Genomic DNA, 16,125 nt, shown 5'->3' with positions numbered 1-16,125 from the left:
CAGTACTTCTGGAGTCCCTCAAGGAAGTAACCTTGGGCCTCTCCTTTTCATAATATTTATTAATGATTTGGCGGAGGTAGTTGATGTCGACTGTTTGTTTTATACTGATGATTTCGAAATATACCTAGAGGTAAGCAATGTATCGGACTGCTTGCGACTCGCCTCTAATTTGCAACGCGTTGAAGAGTGGTGTAGAAGAAACAGGTTACCTTTGAACGCTGAGAAGTGTAATGTTATGTCATTTACGCAAAATAAAAATACTATTCGTTTTGATTACACAATAGCTTCCAAAGTTCTCCAGCGTCCATCGGTGTTAACTGATTTAGGAGTGAATTTTGATTCCACACTTTCGTTTGTGCCACACATTGATGCTACCTTGTCTGCTGCGAATGGGATGTACGGGCTCATAGCGCGAATCTCTCGCGATTTCTCTGACACAGTCACATTAAAGACATTTATTATGCATATGTCAGATCAAAATTAGAATACGCGTCTATAATAAGGTATCCTTGCTACCAGGTCCATATTGAGAGAGTTGAGTCTGTGCAGCGGCGTTGTCTAAAACTTTTTTCATATAGAGCAGATGGTGTCTACCCGCCTATCGAGTTTCCACAGAACCTGCTTTTGAGCAGACACTGCATGCATAGTTTGAAATGTCGACGAGAATGTCATTCAGTTGTATTTGCTCACAAACTAATAAACGGAGTCATTAAAGATCCTTGCATTCTCGAAAAACTAAATTTTGCTATTCCAAGACCAGCTTCTAGAGTTAGAAATACATTTTATATGCCGACACCTCGAACGAATACATTGAAGTATTCACCTCTTTATGATTTGTGTGATGCCTGTAATACTATAAGTTCTCACTTGGATATTTTTAATTGTTCCATCTTAAATATCAGATCACATTATTTTGACTGACTGAGCATTTTTGTTATCGTTTTTTTTCTCAGAATATGTAATATTAGTGTATACTTTATTTTTCATATGTTCCTTGTTCTGTAGTTGGGTTTAAACCTGTAGAACATTGTATATATTAAATAAATAAATAAATAAGGCAAACCTTTCAGAAGAATTTTTGACCAACAACTTTTATAATGGGTGTTTTTTTAAGACCATGAGAACTTTAAATAATAATACAAGACACTAATATTGTTGGAAGGAATTTCTTTATTGTTATAATTCATTTTTAAAACATGTTTTTCGGCTTGAATATTATCTTCGAGGTTGATGGTTTTTCGGCATAAAGCAATGATTCAACAAAGCTTCATTTGAAAGTAATTGAAAGGCGTTAAGTCGCAAGAACGAGGGGACCAGTTAACTGGACCACTTCTGGGAATAATGTTGTCAATAGATTGATTTTGCAATAAATTGATGGCTAAGCGCGCTGAATGGCAAGTTGAGCCGTCTTGTTGGAACCAAAAATCGTCGATGTTCAACTAATATCTGTGAACAGAAAAACAGTCAGCATAGTACGATAGTGCTCGTCATTTACCGTAATCGCTGCTCCTTAGAAATAAGGACCGATGATGCTGCCAGCACTAACCACTCAATTTTGATGGATGTAATGGTGATTTGTTTATGACTTAAGGATTGTATTTTCTCCATTTGTGACAAGCAGCCTTCGGCAAACTGGGTTTCATCTTGAAGGACAAAAATATTCCTATACACTTAAAACGCAAAACCTACGACAACTGTATAACACTAGTGACAATTTATGGTCTAGAAACTATGGCAATAACGAAAAAAGTGGCAGAACAACTGATAGTTACTCAAAGGGCCATGGAAAAAATTATACTGGGTATAAGCTCAAGGCACAGAATTCCGAACAACGAAATATGAAAAAAAAACAGGGTAACTGACATCATGTAGTAGAATAGCGAAACTTAAGTGGCAGTTAGTTAAGGCACATGTTACAAAGCAGAATGTGGAGAGATGGTCACACAAAATGATGGTTTGGAGATTCCGATAGACTAAAAGAAGCATAGAAAGACCGACAAAAAGATGGATGGACGACATAGTGGCTGTAGCAGGTAAGCAATGGATGAGAACAGCAAAACACCGAGAAGCATGGAAAAAACTGGAGGAGGCCTATATCCAACACTGAATGAAAGAGGGCTGAAGAAGAAGATGACAATTTGGCTTATTGATTAAGCCCTTCAACCAGAAATGAGCTGAATCCCTTATCACAATTCTTCGGTAAAAATGCTCTTCGGCCAGTTCAAAATTAGTCCAATCAGCAAAAAAGCGACGTAAAGAATAAACATTTGGCTTTAATAATCAAATGAGCTTTAATTTTTCACGTATTCGAAAGACAAAGGCCAACAATTCGAGAACGGCGACGTAGCAATATTTCAGCGTCTTCCTCAACATTTCGACCTACAGCTGCAATATTCTCTTCAGTACAAACATTACTTTGTCTTGTTGATGATTTGGAATCGATGAGTGTAAAATTAGTGCGATAATGATCAATAATTTAACTTATTTCTTGCTAACAAGGCTGATTATGTTGACCGCGAAATGGATGTAGTGTTCTATGAACTTCGCGAACAGATTAATTTTTTTCGAAATGAAGTTCCACAATACAGAAGGGTTGTTATGGCCTTAAATGATTCATAATGGATTATCAAACCTTAATCTCAACATAGTTTGACATTCTCAACTGTGAAAGCATTGACAGCAACCATCAAATGTATCATGCAGTCAAAAAACGGAAAAACAGCCATTACACACAATAAACACTGAATTCTCTTGTAAAATAATTTGGGCGATTTCTCCTCTTTGCAAATCTCAAATTTTCTTCTTCGAGTGACCAACTTTCAATAAAGACACAAAGAATAATTCGTGGCTAGTACTGAAGTCGTTTTTTGAAAATGGATCGAAAAATAATTTAAAATTATTTATTATTTCATTGGCGTAGGTGCAATTTTGTTTTTTGCTCAATGTGAAAGCAAAGAAATAAATTTAGATGAATAATGTTATATGGACTACGGGGATTTTTCTTTCAAAAGACCTTGAAAACATTATTTGACTAGCAATTAAATAATATATTTGTCCTCTTTTTCTGAATTCACAATACAAATGTAGCCATTTCCCGATTTCTACGATTGTACTGAATACAACGTTGAAGGTGAATACCATATATCTTCTGGATAAGTATACCCAGTTATAAACGTTGATAGCTCGAAAACTGAGGAATACTGTTCGTTATGGCGCCTGTAAAATTTTATGAACACTTATGTCATATATTATGAGGAAGATCCTCTTATATGGATATGCGTGTTTCTTTGAAAGAGGTTCCTTAACATTTTAATGCCTGGTACAATGGGGGAACATATAATTTTATGAACCCTGAGCACTAAAAAGCAGGAGGATCATTTTGGAATGTGACATTCTACAATAATGTCAGCCAGAAATGACTATGCACTTGACCTACTCATATTAATTCATAGAAGCTTCCGTATGAACTTCATTAGCAGTTTGAAGCACTAATATTTCAACAAAACTCTAATTCGGTAGATAAAAGTAATTTCCCAAATTCTTATATCAAGGACTTCAAATATTCAAACTAGATCTTGTAATCGAGTGTATTATTTTCATTTATGAACATTTGAACAATCTCATTATTTAGAAATACAATGGTGCTTAAACCATCCCTACTTCGACATTGAAATCTTAAATACTAATACGGTTTGGTTTGGCTTCAAACACCAGCATACTGAATTTCATGTGTACGCTAAAAAGAAAGAAGGATCTAACTTTCCGTAGATTCATTTCAGAATGTGGTTCGATATTTTTTCTATTTCAACATCTCAGAGCATGAGTTGAATGCAAACACTATGTTTGATAGAGACAAAAGTAAGCAAGAGACAAATGATTGATGACTATTATTTCAGATAAGGGCTTAGATAGCACTGCGATCTCAAGATTTATTATCCACTGTACAATCTACAGCTCGCCTTCCGGATCCAGAGTTTTAATAAACTCGAGTATCTGGGATACCTCCAAGGAGGATTTTGCTATTTAAAATTTCAAAGGACTGAGAGGAAGATAACGCCAGATAATCAGGAGTTTCCATGTTTATACCCTTCAAACTATCAACTTCTTTTATTTGTTTGTTTCGGTTTTATCAGTTTTTCCAAATTTTCCTCTACCCAGAGCTTTAAATTCCCACATTGTTCTTGCAGGTCTTTCACAGTTCATCCTTTTCAAATGTCATCACCGCGCAATCGTCTCTTTTCAAGAAAATGCTGTCAAGTGTTCTATTCTGATGTCTTCCCTGATCATTGCATTTTTTATTGTTCATTTCTGTTGCGCCTCTTAGTTCTTGGAGATATTTAATTTCCATTCATTTCTTGCAAAATCAACAAATAGTCATGAAATTTAAACTGTATATTTCTACCATAATATTGTACTCCAATCCAACAAGTAGTAGTTTTTCAATCTCAAGACAAGTCAAGTATTTATTTATCAAGTACTTGAATCATATCAAGCTACTTGATTTTCAGCAGTTTTATTGTATAGAGTCATATCAATAAAAAAATGACGAAATGAGAAGGAACCTTGCAAAAAACACTTTACTGTATTAAAATTATTTTATAAAGAACCGAAAGTATCAACAATAGAAACATAAATTAAATCACTATAAATCAAAACAAAATAAAAAATAATACAAAAATTAAGTTTCTGAATATTGAGACATCTCTAGGCTTTGTTTGAATTCATAATTCTCCACTCAGATCTAAGACACATGAGGCATGTTATAGATTTGTCGCCTAACCTATTGCGGGTTTTAATGACTGTAAGAGTAGCTCTGGAAAGTTGTCTTTCAACAGGAGCTGAAGATGCTGGCGTTGGCCATTATGGCCAAGTTTGGAACTACATTTCTGAAACTATCAAAATCTAACAAGAGATTTCATAGAAATGTAAGAAAACTACTAATAAAGTCACACTGGTGAATGTTTCAGTCTTTCGGCGCTCCAGGAATCTCCATATTTAGTCTAGACGCGCACGAGATTGCAGAAATATATGCCATGCGACGCGTACATATCAAGCTCAAGTAATATCAAGTAACTTGATATCATGTCAAGCAATAAATATTCAAAATAAATCAAGTCAAGCTCAAATATATTATTTTTCACGAGCTGGATTTTCAAGTCAAGTAGTTGGTTGAAATATCAAGCTATGATGAATCCCTACTTCTAGATCTTGTCTTCTATTTCTTTTCGTCTCTATCCCCAAGCACTGTTTTGATTCAAACATCAAGATGTTTGACTATAATGATAAGAAGATATAATAAGGATAGAGACAAAAATATCCCCTCTGTATAATGGCTTCGAGTTTTTCCAGAAGGTAATTTCTGCAACCCCTAATTGTGCAGCTGCTCTTGACACCAATAGTCCTCGAAACTTTACCCACAGCAACATGGTCGAGAGCTCGTCTCCAATCTTCTTTTTTTGGGAACGCCAAGACCCATTCGAGGTATCGACTTCTTGTCGAACTTCAACATTATCTACGATCCCCCTAATTGTCAATTATGCAGACTCGATCAATTCGAAGCATTTCGAATATAATTCCACTCGAACCAGAGACTCGAGCGCTTCTGAGAAAATAAATAGAATCGTAGAAGTATCGAGTGTCGAAAGGAATACTTCAACGGATTCACAATAAAAGCGACGTTAGAATCATCAGATGTGCGTCACGAATCTTGAATAAACTGGGAAATCGATTTTCCCGCCCGCGTTGTTGAAGAATGATTGGTATGAATAGGAATTTCAGTTCTGTGTTACACGCCCCTCTTTGGATAAGTCGTAGAAAGCATGACATGGACGACAGTAACGTCATTAGGAAATAGAGGGATTTCTCTACGGTATTCCTCTATCGATTTGCAGGGGAAAACACTCGTCATTCGGAAATTTTTCGATTTGGTATCTTCGGAAGATGATTTCTCTTGTTCTGTGGCAAATCTGCTCATTCTGCCATTCCTTCTTGGACAAAATCGTACGGGAATACCTCAGTAACATTTATATACTAACTGACAAAGATACTGCAACAATCAGAAGGAGCTGTTTACATTTTAATTTTTTTTGATGAAACATAGATGTAGGATCCAGTTTTTATTTCCTGTGAATAAATGAGATGGTCAACAGGATGCTTGGAGACCTATTAGTTTCTTCAAGTGTAGAGGGCATGACAGTTTCAATGAATTTACAGGGAACGAATTGATTTTGTATATTGTGTTAATTCCTCGAGATGTCGAAGACATGCCGGTTCGATTACTCGATTGTAAATCTTAGGAGATTAACTGGGGTTAGAAAAGATCGAAGACAAGACGTTTGTACCAGATGTGTCACATCTGTGTATCAGGTTCTAGTCCTTCGAGAATATTCGATTTCCAGGAATCCGCGAAGAGATTTGTGGGCGGTACGGCAAAACTCTTATTGGACTAGGGGCGGTATTTGGTGCTTTCCCCCGATATCGGAGTGGTGCTAAGGGTATGGTCAAGCCGGAAGAAGGGAAGTCGATATTCAGGGGAGGTCAGTAAGTTGGGGTCAGTAGACAGTTCAAGTCAAGTCTAAGACGAGTTAAGAGTTAGTTCGGTCGGTGAAGACTTAAGACGTACGACGTGAAGACGAGAAGACGGTTCGCGGAGTAGAGCAAGACGAGTCGCGAACGAGTTAAAGACGAGACGACCGAAACTAAAATTCAAAGACGAAGACGTGATACTCGAAGACATTTCGAGTAATTCACTCTCTAATTAAAGACGAAATTCAGTACCGTAGTGAGAAACTTGTAATTAAGACGTAATTTAGATCTTCTCAATACTGAGTTTATACTGGTATAAGTGTGGCTTTGTAAATAGATGTATATAATTCAATAGTATATTATTCAACGAGCGGTAATGTAGGTCATAACTCACGCAGATGATGTTTGCAGCACGAGCCGCAGGCGAGTGCTGTAATTCATCAAGTGAGTTATGACCATTACCGCAAGTTGAATACTACACTTTATCTACGACTATATCAATAAATACTAAGAAAAAAATACAGACTTAGAATATAGACAGAAGGAATGGGAAATAAACATATAATGTGCTCGATCCCGTACAAGAGAGATGGAAACTTAGTGCCACCAATTACAATCGAACTAGATTCGGCTAGCTCGAATCCAGTATTGAGTACAGACATTGAACTTCATTGAAAAACCTCAATAGTTGCCTATAAAAATGCATTAAAATATACCAAAAAATTTTCCCTGTAAACGATGTAAACTTAATGATCTTACTGCTATACCAATCTTGAAAATTTTTTCAAACTCCTTTATATTTTTTCGGCAATTAATTCTATATGGTAACATTAACTGTTTGTCTTTTGGAAATGTATACCTATATAATATTTCATCTTCACTATCTGAATTAATCGTTTTCAGCAAAACATTCCCAATAATTAGATATAAACTTAATTTGAAAACGTCAAGAGTGACATTCCCTCGGACATTCCTCCCCTCAATAACAATAATGGAATGTTCCCTTTCGGCCAATCGAATAGAAGCAGAGAAGTATAGAAGCACAGATCCATATTTTCCGATTTATTACAGTGAGTTATAGTAGTGAGTTATTATAACTCACGGCTGTTTGTTAATAGATACTATTAATTGCTCAAAAGCAGTTGAATAATGAATATATAATTCAATAAGAGTAGATAAAAGAATTTAATTATTACAAATCCGACAAAGTCACGGAGAAGAAGACGAAAGGCAGGTATCGTATCATACCTCTGGACGATCGATTAACCAAGCCTACATAGATCGTATAGCAAGTAGTAAATGATTGAATTTGAAGACAAAGTTCGTGAAGTACTATTCATGTAAACAATTTTTCTTACTTAAATATTGTAGTCCTTTTTTGCAAGTTTTTTTGAATTTTACAACAAACCAACTATTCGAGGAGATCCAAAGTCGATGTTTAGTTGTTGAAATGCCTAGAGCACGTGTACGCGGAATTTATCACCCGCTAAGTGAATTTGAAAGAAGTCGTATAATTGGTCTACGGAAGGCGAGGTTGTCATTCCGAGAAATCGCTAACTGTACGAACAGAAATCCAACTACTGTTATGAGATGTTGTCAAGCGTGGTTTGATAATGCTTAAAAACGAAAAAGAGTAGGCACTGGACGTCGAAGGGGCACAAATGATGTTCAAGATCGACGTCTAAGATTTGTGGCCATTAGAGCGGTTTGCGACAACTCGATCTTTGGCTGATGAGGGGTTAGGAGAACAAGGACATCCTGTAACTGTCCTAATGGTTTACCGCCGGATAAGGTCTTTTGGACATCAGCATTATCGACCCCATTTTGTGTTACCTTTGACTCTTGAGCATCCCAGGCAAATATTAGAGCGGTGTAGAGATCGTCAACATTGGAATGGCATCAGGTCGTCTATTCTGATGAATCTCGATACTTCTTTGGTGCACATGATGGCCGAAGAAGGGTTAGAAGACGTCGGGGAGAAAAACATGAACCTCAGTTTGATGTTGAGCGTTATGTACGCCGGGCAGTAGGCGTTATGGTATGGGGTGCTATTGCACATGCAAGTAGGTCAGCTTTAATCTTTATTCGAGGTAACATGATTCTGATGACGCTATCTACAGGGTGTTTCCTAAACATGCGGCAAAAATTCAGGGGGTTGTTCTTTGGACTATTCTAAGAATATTTTGTCCTTTGATGATTTTTAAAAAACCTATTTGTTTCGAAGATATAGGGGAAACAAAATTTCAGATAATAACATTTTATTATGAAAAATTACATGAAAATTCAACTCAACCTACAAAAACTGTTGAAAATGACCACCTCTAGCCAGCATACAAGCATCCAATCTTCTCCTCATTGACTGCCGATCCCTTTCAAAAACACCAGGATCATTTCTTATTAAGTTACACCCAGCAATGATCCGATTTCGCAAGTCTTCCACATTTTCTACTGGAGTGGTATAAACTAATGATTTTAGATGGCCCCATAGGAAAAAACTGGCCGTTTTTAGTAATTGGAATGTTGTTAAACAAATTTAAAAATAAATTGTACCTACTTAGTAAACACAGTGCGGTACGCATTTTTATTTGAACTATTATTAATTTTAAAAATATGAAAAATGTTGTTCGCCCTGTATCTTCGAAACAAAGAGGTTTTTCAAAAATCATCCAAGGACAAAACATGCTTAAAATAGTCCAAGGAACAACCCCCTGAATTTTTGCCGCATGTTTAGGAAACACCCTGTATAACAAATTTTGCACAATGCTTCAAATTTTTATTCTCGATATACTTCTAGAATCTCATTTAGATCGAATTTGCTATCAGGGAAATATCAGATATTTCCGAGTATATTTTTCTCACAATATTCTTCTCGAATCCTTTGAAGTTTTAATAATGTGATAATCTTGAAATTTCAGTTAAAGCATAAAATCGTTAACTAAAAAAAAATTATAACTCCATCGGTTTTGTGGTCACGGAAATATTGGGAATTATTTTTTTTTGATATTCTTCTTGAATTTTTCCTAGTTCATGTTCATCTGCAGTTAGCTCGAAATAGATATTTTACATACGAAAGCAAATTTTCATTTCGATCAAACCTACAGTTTCGGAATTAACAGGAAAACAAAATTTCGGACGTTCATATTTACGGAACCTCTAGTCGGATTATGCCTATTAAGGAACTCAACCGTAAATCAGAACCCACCCTGATAATTTCAAGCTTCTAGCTCTTATCTTTTGGGACATTCCTGAATTCGTCATCAGTCAATCGAACCTTATCCTTTGGGACCATCCCAGACTCAAAATTAAAAAATTGCATATGTCGTAACGAAATGAGGAAACGATCAGTTCATTGAACGATCGCTGAAAAATAATAGATTTGTAGAAAAAAAGCAACTGGATTTCGTTCACGAAAAACGCTTCATAACGAATTTATGGCTTGAGGTTCAAAAAACCTCATTATAAGCAAGAACCGCATAACCCTGCTATTTTCGCTTTTCCAATACTCAAATTACCGCTTTGAGGCGGCCGTCATCAGTGGATGAAAAAGATGAAAGAAAGTTCATGGCGGGTACTGAAGTGAATTAATGAAAATACGATACGAAAATATGTCGATTGGAATTTTCGGTAGTGAAAGTGGTTTTTCTTTTTGGGAGGTGTCTGATTTGAACGTGATGCAATCAATTTGGATGAATTGAGTAGGTGTTGATTTATCACCATTAGATTTTGTGGTCTTGGGGTAACAAGATCTCGTTGGCCAATTTTGATCTCCTTTTCGAGAAATAACAAGGTCAGGAAACTTTTCTTGCAGAAATGATATTGTTTCAATGCTTGTGTGGAAAGTAGCGCCATTTTCTTGAAATCAACGTCAACCACATCAATATCTCTCATCAGGCCCTAAAAAATCAATAATCATAGCTCGGTTTTGTAATCTATTCACCGTTATAGTTGATCACAGAGCATCATTCTTATACGTTCATGAAGGAACTTATGACTATTTGAAAGGAGTCTGAGGAATAAATAGGCCCTCTTGATGTGGGCAGAGATATGATCTGAGAATTTTAAATGAAAATCAACATACAACCCAATATTTTCAACTGCTTTCAATGACTTCAAATTCTTGTTGAGAACCTTCCACTCATCAAAAGATTTGACTTATTAGGATTCAAGTATAGATTATGATTCCTCGCCTTCAATGCCAAGGAACCTATATCTTCATTCATCAGAGAACGTGTCACTGCAGCCTGATCTGGTTTTAAACCAATGTTAATCTGAATATCATCTGCAAAAGCATGAAACCGACAAAATTAGCAGTCTCACACAAATCAGCAGAATAGATCAGAAACTTTGTGGACCTAGAAGAGAACCCTGTGGTACTCCCTTTGAGATAATAACACACGATGATATACCTCCCTCCACCCTCACATATTGACTTCTATTACACAGAAATGTTTTCAAAGCAATTCCAGAAAGTTGATAATACTTCATTTTGGCAAGAACCAGCTCATGATTGATTGAGTCGAAGGCTTTAGTAAAGTCTAAAAGGGCCTGTGCGGTAACCATAGATACCTTTATCCGAGTCACGCAAGACGTCTTCAAGTATATGAGTGATTGCTGTACCAATTTTTTCGAATAAGTAAGGTTAAATCACACCACCAGCCCAAAAAAAGACACAATGAGGATGGAGAGGCTTTTTAACAATCATTCTTAGATTCTTTGAGCACCAAGGGCGACAATTCTGGTTATCAACATAGCCTTCGCGGTGAAAATGGATCTCATCACTGAACATGACCGTACGATGAAAATCCGGAGAATTTTGATTAATTTCAAGGTCCAAATCAGCAAAGATACAACGTTGCTGGTAATCGAACGGCTTGAGTTCTTATGTTAACTGAACTCTATAATTCTTAGATCCTAATTATTCAAGCGAAATGTCATTTGTGGAATTCCTAATTCCTAAGATTGACGAGGATTAGACAAACCTAGCTTTTCGTCAACACTACTAGCTACATCAGTGGTTTGGATTCTTCATATCACTAACTCTCCCCAACTGCTCAAATTTTTCTACCAGTTTCACTATTGCTGTCGGAAAAGTTGCTTCACAATGACCCAAAATTACTCATTTATTTATTTATAACAGACAAGGAATACAACAGACCAGACAGACAGCTTCTGTGCGAAACTTTTACTATTTTTGTATTGAAGTGCAACAATCTCACTGGAAAACAATATTGCAAATAATTTCTACTTATAATAAAAACTCTCTTTCGAAGATTTCTTCAACATTCCACGTAAGAACTATTATTGTAAAGGGACAAGGAAGACTGCGGTTTAAGTGCAATCTTCTGTGTAATGATTCATGAAAATCCTGATATGGTCAGGAAGGAAATGACCGAATTGGATCGCAGCAGAATTCATGAATTCGTAGATAAGCATTCTATTAAGTACTTCAGTAGTCTATAGTACCGCTTTAATCTCACATAACAAATAATAACATTTAAGGACTGACACTCGCATCTCTATTCGAAGATAATTGACACAGGAAATATCCTATTGCGCGTTTTAAACTGTTAATTCAGAATCGAGATGAACGTTGTACTATCGTTGTATCATCAAGGTTGAATTTTGACTTTTGTATTTCGATTTTCGTATATTCCAAAATAATCGATTGAAGGTGTTCGTGCTTGTTCGTGAAATTTTTCGGGTAGTAAGTACGTTTCTATCGATTTGTGCAAGTGGACAATCACGTATCCCCTTACGGTTTTGTGGTTGTTTATGACAAGTTTCCTTTTTGATGTGAGTTTAACTAATTCATGACATGAGATACTGGAATATTCCTTGCACGAATGTGAAAAACGTGAGAATGGAGAATGGGGAAAATATTGATGTTTTTATGTTGTTTTTTCTTTAAATTTCACAATAGGATGTTGGTATGATTTCAGATATACTGAGATATTTGAGACTTATATAAGATATAAATAATTGGTGAATTGGATGTTCCTAGTAACTATTCAGAGATTTTCCTTCAATATCTCTTCATTGACTGTACTTGCACTGGCGTGAAGTCGGCATATATCCAACACTAGTTGATTCATGCGCCAATGGCACCCTTAGAGACCACATAACTATATAGATATAGTTATATATGTGGTTTCTAAGGGAGATATTGTGCTTGAGTTTTCTATGGTTCTATACAGACGCTATGATCATACAATCCTACACAAAGCTTAGAAGAATTATTCTTTATTATTGCACGCAACTCTGTCTGATCAGTTGTTAATAGTCATAACCAATTGATATTGCTAATTGTTCAAAAAAAAATTTGGAATAACAGATTCCGAAAGCTTGTTGCTTGGATACAGAGGGATAAAAAAATGCATGACTTCATTAACATTTAATTAAACATTAGATAAGTTATTGTACTCTACTATAAATGATCTTTTATCATTGCATCGTTGGCATCTTGGGCTGATTTGAATACTATATTGTTAAACGGCTCAATCATGATGTTATATGGTAGTCATAGTACTTTTCTGCACAAAACGTTCCACATTGTTTCACCCTTGCTTCTTTGTATTCGATTCTGTCTTCTTTTCTGATATTGACCGCCCAATCTTTTACTACCAACGTCAATTCTTCTAAGCTCTTATGTTCATTCAATTCATATTTTCGTTCGCTGCAAAAATACATAAATATTCCTCAATAAATTTGTGACTGTATTTCTGGTAATTTTTCTTTGATTAGCGCATTTTTACTTTGTTATATTTTGAACATACGCATTGTCAAAACGTGACGTTTTGAAATTTATTTTGAATGAAGTTGTCAAACTCAATTGTGTTGTCATAGTGATTGATAATTGCACCGAATGATATATCAGTGTAAAGTTGACATGATTGGGTGAAATTTTTTCATATGACACAAAATGACAAAATTTGATTGGTTGCTTAACTGTGAGAAAATTCTCAGTATAATATTATTCTGATTAGTTGTGTTCAATCAAATGACCTCAAATTAATTAATTCCTTTGGATTTTTACTGAAGCAAAAAGATTTCATCGAAATAGGTTTGTTTTCAATCTTATCTCGAATTTTTTATTGTTCTGATATTATTATCAATACGACATTGTACACGAAGCTTGAAATTGTTATTCTTTATGTCCCATCGCATCTGTAATCGCGAAAATATTAGGATATTCTTTCCCAATATTCTTCTTCAATTTTCTATGTTTCTGATAGTTTGGGTTAAACTGTTATTTCATATATTAAAATCAATCAACTCTATCGGTTCATTGGAAACGGGAAGGTTAGGTAATTTTTTTTATGTTCTTCTTGAATATTCTGTGGTTCGAATCAACATGAACTTTCGCACAAAGCTTGAAATTGTTCCTCCATATCGGACCAAAAATAGAAAAAGAAAACGAGTAAGAAACGAGAGGCTTGTTGCATAATCTTGGTAGAACATCTCTTTCATTCCCATTCAATTAATTTTTAATCTCTCAGCATTGAAATAATGATTTTCACCGCCCCACACTCAACAAAATTGCTTGTTTACATATTTACATATATCGTCGCTGAAGACAAATCTTCATCCAAACGTTGTTGTGCAACTGTGCAAGCACTCAATCAACATGATGTTCTACGCATTCCATCATCAGCTGGCTATAGTTTCTGTGCCCACTGAACCTTATGCGGATGGAGATGCAAATTAACTTACAAAATACGCCATTGCGTGCCGTAAGAGAGGCCCAAATGTTGTTGGCGCCCAGGAATGAATAAATTTTGAGTTTCTTCAACACTTTCATTTATATCCCCAATATTTTCAGTCGAGTTGGAGACTGTTATGTTGACCATGAACTGCTCGTGATACAAGAAATGTACTTTCTACAGAATCATTACTTTACTAGTAAGTTTTCAAAATTTTCACACGTCAAGCAGTAGACGATCCATATTGTTAAATGTCTAACCTTCACCTTACATATGACGCTTCGGATGACAGTTCTGTTTGACATATGTCATTGAAAAAGGTTTGAAAACCGGACCAAGATATGGATAACCCAATATATGGATATTCTGAGAGGCGTATTTTCAGTGTATTGCGGTATATGTAATGTATATGAAAATTTTTCCTATTCCCACTCAAATCAGTTTGTCATGTTGATTTTTATGTCCTTTAGAGTAAAAAAAATGGCTTGTGACTTGCTCACATTTAACTTTATCAGGATAAATAACATTACCGTTCAAAGGAAAAAGAGAAAACGCACAAAAAGATGAAAGGCCCGCTTGTTCACTTCTGTTCTGGGATATTTTCGAAACTGATTATCGCATAAGGAATAATGGATCCCACGATTTTCCGTTCGAAACATCAAAATCGAATTTCGTCCATTCAATTTCGTCCTTCTAGTACAGGCGTTAGATGTTGGACGTGCACGATACAAATTTCATTAGTGTGTGTAGCACATAAGGCTTTCACTCGGAGGTTTTTATAGCTCTGAGTGAAAGTGTAATGAGTTGGAGCCCTTTTATGTCTCTTTTGATGGTACTGAAGCTGAGTCAGGAGCGTGACCTCGAGGGGATAGATAAAAGTTTTTCCTTGTGATCATATTAGTGAGCCAGCAATTGTCGTGACATTTTTTGTCTTCTGACAAAGTGAACTGAAAGGAGGACACATTCTTTCCAATAATCATAAATTATCTCTCATTAATTCGGAAAGGATTGCTAAAACAATTGTATACATTTTCTTTCCATCCCATCTGCTGTGTAGGTAGCAAATCTCAATTTTGAATCACAAATTGTTTCTAGATAGAAAAACTGTAGGATAGCACCTGTCAGCAGTTGTTTCGAGTTTATCGGGGCAAAAATTGACAGCTGACATACATTTGAATACAAGTAACTAAGGACTCATGAAATAGCATTCAGGCATTTATTTCTTTCTGTGGAAGAAAACACAAAAACAAAATGCAAGGTCCATAATATTTTTTCAATAAAATCAAAAATCATCGCCTTCGACTAAGATTTTCATTGCCACCAGAACTAATGTTTCTAAATTCAATTGTTCAAAAATATAAATACAGTAATGATCAATTTTATATATTAATAGAACTGCATTCGAAGCATAGACATAATGCAATTCGATATACGTGTATGTATATCAACATCAATAAAAAAACCATTAATCATCTATGAGTAGCTGAATATTAATTCATTTGAGTCAACGATAGCTCTAGTCCAGATTTATAAATTTATTTCAAATTTATAATGAAAACACTAGTATTTTGAGAACTCAAGTCAGAATTTGTCCTTGAAGATTTTTGAGTTCACAAAAACTTTGTTTTACAAAACTTTTATCGTGGTGATTTGTTCGATCAAATCATTTCTGTGTTAAATTTAAGTTATTTTTTTTCACTTCCGTAGACCCCAAATTACAATAAACAAGTTGATCGACCAATCAAAGTTTTGTGAAACCCATCGCTAGTAGTATTCTACTGAAATTGCAATAATCAATTCTTATCCACGGATTCTAGATTCTGTGAATTAGAGAACTTACCAGAACTTCAGTCAGAATATATTGTCCAGTATACGTACAAACAAAACTTTGATATAATTT

At 35.4% G+C, this 16,125-nt stretch overlaps 1 protein-coding gene across 4 annotated transcripts in view; it reads left to right on the top strand.

Annotated features, from left to right (window-relative positions):
• The window catches only part of LOC123680430 (leucine-rich repeat-containing protein 15-like), a 150,396-nt gene that overhangs the window by 57,569 nt on the left and 76,702 nt on the right, over positions 1 to 16,125 (top strand). For 2 of the 4 annotated variants that reach the window (XM_045618328.1, XM_045618326.1), the window contains exon 1: positions 11,993 to 12,318. The exons of 1 other annotated variant lie outside the window; for it this stretch is intronic. The gene's annotated coding sequence lies outside the window, so the exon portion shown is untranslated. Of the gene's footprint in view, positions 1 to 11,992; positions 12,319 to 12,354; positions 12,380 to 16,125 lie in introns of those variants that run through there. One more of the 4 variants, XM_045618329.1, reaches the window with a different exon arrangement.

Source organism: Harmonia axyridis, chromosome 5, assembly GCF_914767665.1.
Source record: "Harmonia axyridis chromosome 5, icHarAxyr1.1, whole genome shotgun sequence".
NCBI lineage: Eukaryota > Metazoa > Arthropoda > Insecta > Coleoptera > Coccinellidae > Harmonia > Harmonia axyridis.
This window is presented reverse-complemented; position numbering and strand designations above follow the sequence as displayed.